At 35.8% G+C, this 6,009-nt stretch overlaps 1 pseudogene; it reads right to left on the bottom strand.

Moving 5' to 3' along the window:
* Positions 1 to 4,347: 4,347 nt before the first annotated feature.
* Positions 4,348 to 6,009, bottom strand: part of LOC104871257 — a 3,277-nt pseudogene continuing 1,615 nt past the window's right edge.

The raw sequence follows: 6,009 nt of genomic DNA, 5'->3' as shown, positions 1-6,009 counted from the left end.
AAGAAAATAGAACTTACAAAGTTACACTGCAAAGAAGCATGCACCTATAATAGAGCTGGAGGCTTTAAGAAGTAATGTTTGGTAAGAGGAAGTAGAAAAAACATTTCAATGTCACAGTATTAGATGGCATAGGATTATTTATTGTATGGCATATCTCTTATGTGTAGTTTATATCTAAAACACTCCAGTTAAACTTAATGAATTGCAGTGATTTAAATTTATACAACTGTCTTATCATTAGAGAATGTCATAAGATGAACATGATGTCAGATTCATTGCATCATTTAATGATATTTAAAGAAAAGAAAGGATAAGGCAAAATGATTTTTCTGACTACTGAATTCATTAAATTGGGATACCTAGCCAGGCATGTTGGTATACATCTGTAATCCCAGCACTCTGTGAGACCAAGGCAGGAGGATCATAATATCAAGGCCAGCCTGGGCAATTTAGCAAGACCCTTAAAAATAAATCTGAAATGTCCCCTAGGCCCCCTATACCAAAAGCTTAGTCTCCAGGCTGTGGCACTATTGATAGATGGAATAGCCGTTAAGAGGTGGGAAATAGGAAAAGATGTATGGGGGAACTCAGACTCAACTGATGGAAGGCTCAACTGTATAAAAGTGTAACCCTTTCTATTGATAAATTGGAAAATATTACATGATACTGCTGCTGCTGAAGTTGATGAGGTGGGGATGTGGAAAGACCAATGCTCAGTCAAGGTAGCCCACAACATTCTCCAGCCTCAGCTGGTGGAGCAGCAATGAGGCCTTCAGCTAACACTGGTTCAGGACCTCTGCTTCCAGTGGGCTCAGGAGACCAGGTGCTGAAGCCTGGGGTTTGCTTTGCACAGGAGGGCCAGAGGAGAGGCCATTCTACAGTGGTAAACATGACCTCTCTGGCCAGCCTTCCCCCTCCAGTAATGCTCCATCCCACCCAAACTTCTCTCTCCTCCCATTTCTCAGTAGTGCAAATTCACACCTAATTGAAAAGCCTCAGTGGGGTTCACATAAATACATTGATTTCTTCTTAGGAAGTGGACAACTCAACTTAACAGCCATGATGGGTTGAGGAGGTAAGAGGATGGGTTTTGATTCTTTTTTTTCCCAGAATCCAGATTCAGGGCTTTCAGTTCCAATAAGGTACAGAAAAGCAGAGATCAGGTGACTTGTACACAGCTTCTCAGCCCATTACTTGACATAGAGCAGGAACTCAGAAAAGGTAGCTCTGGTTTTTAATGTCAAAATTCATGTCTGCTCAGACAAAACTCAATTCTTTCTTTTTCCTACACAGTGGCTGCCTCCAAAGGAAATACTGTTTGCTTGTTTGTTTACAGAGTAGAATTTTAAATATGTATTTCCCTAATGATTTCTACAGTATTTATGACCTTTAAAAATGATTGAATGTCAGTTGAGGATCTCTGATTTTTTCGTTTGTTGTTTTCATTACATTTAGGGGATGTAAGAGAATGTAGAGACTAATAACAAAATCGATTCTTTTTTCTATTTTTAGTTAAGCACTTCTAATCTTGAAATGGGGTTTCTCTGGCTACTGACCACTGTACATGTTCCAAATGCGACTAATTTCAGAAATCTATACATCTACAAATCAAGAGTGCCAACTCATGCTGACTACTTAGCCACTTTTTTCTCAAATGGTAAGTACTACTTTTTACCAACAAGAAATGCTATACATTTGATCAGAAAATAATTGTTGGAGGACATGTAATGGGGACATTGGCTCATTCAGAGTCCCCTTTTTTCATACCTCTAGGGAGACCTAGGGATTGTTTTGTAAGTAGAAAAAAAAATACTATTCATATTAACTGTTGAGTAAAACTTTCAAATTAATGTCATCCACGTATCACAATTTTGTCCGCTTAGTTCAACCCTAGATCCTTTGTGAAAATGGGTAATGTGGAAGGTCCTACAACAGATATCCCCATTATCCCATACTGGCATATAGATGCAGTAAGAGCCAACTCTGGGGACTCAGAAGACTTCCTGGGGATCATCAGTAAAATCAAATTAGCAGGGCCACTGTTGCAAAATGTACTGCAGAGAGGTACAGGAGATAAAACTAGGGAAGTAAACAGGGCCATGGTGAGTTGCTGCTCTTCCCTTACTTCCCACTACCTCCATCTCTTGTTCCTCTTCATATTTGCAAAAGATCTATTTCCTTGTTTCCTATTTTTGTTTTGCTCTTTAATTTTTTATACTCATATAAGAGAAACCATGTAATATTTAAACTTATGTGTTTGATTTATTTCATTTAACATTATTTTCCCAAGGTGCATCCATTTTCCTATTTTATGGCAGAGTAGTACTCCATTGCGTGTTGATACCACATTTTCTTTATCCATTCTCTTTTTGATGGACCTGTAGGCCACTTCCAAGATCTCACTATTATGAATTTGCTGCTATAAACATAGCTTTGCATATATCATTGTGATAAAATGTCTTTAATTCTTTTAGGAAGATACATGGAAGAAGAATAGGTTGAATGGAATTTTGATTTTTAGTTTTTGTGAAATTTCCATACTGATTTACATAGTGATTGTACTACTTTATATTCCAAGCAACATTGGAACAGTCTCTCTCTCCCTCTTTCTCTCTTTCTCTCTCTCTCTCTCTCTCACACACACACACACACACACACACACACACACACACACAGCCTCATCAGCATTTATTATTTGATTTCTTCATGAGAGCCATTCTTTCTGGGGTAAGATGGGATCTCAGTATTGCTTTAATTTTGTAATGACCAGCAATGTTGAATGTTTTCTCATGTATTTATTGGCATTTGCAATTTTTCTAAGACGTGTCTATTAATTTCAGTTTCCACTTTTTTCATTTTTCATTTTAATAAAACAGATAATTTCATACTATGTAGAGAGTAAGTCTATCCACTCATTGTTTTTTTTGCTTTTTTTTTTTTTGGTACTGGGGATCAAACTTAGGTCCTTGCGCTTATGGAGCAGTTGGTGGAACCCCTGAGCTAAATCCCTGGCCCTATCTACTCATTGTTAATAACATTTTTAGAAGTACTCTCTATTAAAGTTTAGTATTTTATTGGGAATTAATCCATTATAATGTGACTTCTACAGGTACAGAATTGCCATCATCACCCCATTCTTTTAATTTTGTGAAACTTTAAAAATACAGAAAAATAAAAAAATAAGTTGTCCACATACCACAATGCAGAATAAATCTTCATATATCTACTTGTAGTTTTTAAGAGAAATAGATATCTTCATGAAGCCCTTCCCCACCCCACCCCCACACTCATTCCCTTCCCTTCTCTGCTCTTCACAGGCCACCATCAAGAGGTTGGTTCCAACTGATTTAAAAAAACACTTACATATGTATGTGTTATCTATTAGCAATATAAAGTATTGAACTACACCAAGGAAATTTTTATATCTCAAAATATACAAAAAGTCCTTATATTCATCATTCTGCAACTTTCTCCCCTCTCTACATTTTATAGATATTTCCATTAACATGTGGCTCTCATCTGTCACATTTTAATAGATGTATGTGTAGTATTCCATCATAAGAATTTTCCATTTTGTTCCATATGGACATTTAAATTGTTTCAATATCTGGCTACTACAAATTGAGCCACAGAGAAGTTCCTGGTATTTCCTGAGCATACACCCAAGTAGCACTAGTATGTATTTTTGAATTTGTTACAGGAATGTTTTTCTCCTCCCAAGGTCATACCACTATTAGCATACTGGTCTTTCGTAATTCTGTCTTCAATCCCAGTGGATTTTACTTTTCTGTGTAATATATGGACCATTCTCTGTCATCAGAGAACACATTGACTCCAAATAATTACAAAATGACTTATTAATTCCTCATCTCCTAATGCCATCTTTTTCATATTGCAAATTTGAATAAATGCATACGTCTCTTTCTGGAGTCTTTTCTGCTATACTGAGTCACTGTCACAAAAGCTTATTATTTGTAGATGATAGTATGTATTTTTGTTTCTTCCTTTCTAATACTTACACCTTATTCTTATACTGGTGAATATCTCCAGGTTTATGCTAAATGCAGTAATAAGCCTCTATTTTTGTTCTCAATTTTAGGGAAATGCATCTAAAGTTAATGTCTCTGCTGTAGTTTTCTTGGTCGGGCAGTCTTTTCATCATATGAATGTGTTTTTCCTAAGTATGAACTTGTTGGAGTCATCTAAGTGTTATCATTGTTTAAGTTCACCTCACTTGTGGTGCTTTGCTTAAAAACATTTGTAATGTACTGTGATATATAAATTCCTGGTGCATGTTTTCCATTTTGAAGATATTCATAGTTTTTTTAATGAATATTGATTTTTTTGGTGTCTAATGTTGTGTGACTTCTGACTGAAAGCTTTCCCATATTCATTCTATTGATAAGGCTTCTTACCTGTGTGTATTCTCTAATGCAGGGGTAGAATTAAGAATTGTGAGAAAGCTTTCCCACATATACTGCAAACCATAGGGCTTCTCACCTGTTTGGCTTCTCATGTGCACAGTGAGAAATGAGCTCTGAGAGAAGGCTTTTCCATAAACATTACATTCATAAGGTTTATCACCTGAATAAGTTCTCATATGCACAGTAAGTGATATTAATTGAAAGAAGACTTTCTCAAGTTCATTGCATTCATAGGATTTCTCTTCCTTGTGAAAGTTTTGATGCTTTATGAGGTACTTCTGGCCAGAAGCTGTTCCACATTCATTACATTTAAAGGGTTCCTTTCCAATATAAATTTTCTTGTTCTCAGAAAGATTTGATTTGCTGCTAAAGGTTTTTGCACACCACTTACATATGAAGGATTTCTAAACTGTGTGAGTTCTCTGGTATCTGATGAAGTTTGACCTCTGAATGAATGAAAGGTTTCCCACAACCTTTGACTCAAAAGGTTTCTCTCTAGTGTAAATTTCTGAATGGGTAAGGAGATCTTCCTTCTGGCTAAAAGATTTTCCACAAACATTACATTCAAAAAGCTTCTCTCCAGTATGATCGTTCTGGTGTTTAATGACATACTGCTTTTGGCTAAAGGCTTTCCTACATTCATTACATTCAGAAGGTTCAGTATGACTTTTCAGATCAATGAGACATGACATGTGAATAAATGTTTGCCCACATTCAGTAAATTCATAGGGTTTTTCTCTAGTGGGGAATACTATTCTATCAGACAGGATACAAAAGGATTTCCATACTGATTTTATAAGGAGCTATTACTGCAAGTAGTAAGCTCCAGTGGAAGATTTCTAAATTAATAAAATTGATGATTCTTTTCTGCATAGCTTCCCTCATAATTAAGCCTAAATTGCCTTTTGAACTCAAAATTTCCAAAAGATGTCACCTTAAGAGAAATAAGATCTGTGAGAAAAGGATGGTTTTTTCCAATTTTCTTATATTCACTATTTTTTCCCCAGTTGGAATTTTTTGGAGATGAATGCAACTTGCTTCCAAAGTTTTCCTGTACTATCAGTTTAGGGTATCCATGTGGTTGATTGTCACACTTTTCCACCTCGTTTCCCTAAGAGTTTGACTTTGGTGAGCTGGAAGTCTGGGTTTGTGCCTTGCTTATGTGTCTTCTCATTTCTATCTTTGTTGTTGGTACTGTTTTTGGTTTAAAAACAGGTTGGGTTGATACTTCCATATTGCTTATTATAAGTATCTTTGTTGCTTGTATTTAGAATCCTTATGGAATGATTGCTTCTCAGAGGTGTCTTCCAGATATAATTGGTCTTTAAGTTTTGAGCCTTTAATGACTCATAATCTCATTTTCAGTATATTAGGAAGGACAACCAATTAGATCAATCACAGCACCTTACCCCAAGTGATACAATCAACAACACAATAGCATCAAGCACAACGTAGAAAATGACAGTTTGTGGTAGTTATTAATCTATCACCTTTAACCATGTGAATTAAATCAAAATCAAGGACCAGCCCAAAATGTGTTAATAGTGAATAAACCATATATATAAAAATAATAAACCATATATAT

This window comes from Fukomys damarensis, unplaced genomic scaffold (assembly GCF_012274545.1).
Source record: "Fukomys damarensis isolate Sample0158 unplaced genomic scaffold, DMR_v1.0_HiC HiC_scaffold_38, whole genome shotgun sequence".
In the NCBI taxonomy this organism is placed as follows: Eukaryota; Metazoa; Chordata; class Mammalia; order Rodentia; family Bathyergidae; genus Fukomys; species Fukomys damarensis.
Note: the sequence above shows the minus strand (reverse complement) of the source record. Positions and strands in the feature narration are given on the sequence as shown.